Consider the following 256-nt stretch of genomic DNA (forward strand, 5'->3'; position numbering starts at 1 on the left):
GTGGGGGGAGATGCTGGGGCGGTGGGATGGGCACTGGGATGGGTGGTGGGAGATGCTGGGGTGGTGGGATGGGCACTGGGATGGGTGGTGGGAGATGCTGGGGCGGTGGGATAGGTGGTGGGAGATGCTGGGGTGGTAGCTTCAGAAGGGGTTTGCTTTTGGCCAAGAGGCAAGGGAGCACAGCTGCCGTCCTCCCTCCAAATTCTGGGGGGGATTAGACCTGAATTTCAGAGGGACAAGGTGTGCGACCGCCCAC

Source organism: Pterocles gutturalis, unplaced genomic scaffold (assembly GCF_000699245.1).
Source record: "Pterocles gutturalis isolate BGI_N339 unplaced genomic scaffold, ASM69924v1 scaffold9528, whole genome shotgun sequence".
NCBI classification, from domain to species: domain Eukaryota; kingdom Metazoa; phylum Chordata; class Aves; order Pterocliformes; family Pteroclidae; genus Pterocles; species Pterocles gutturalis.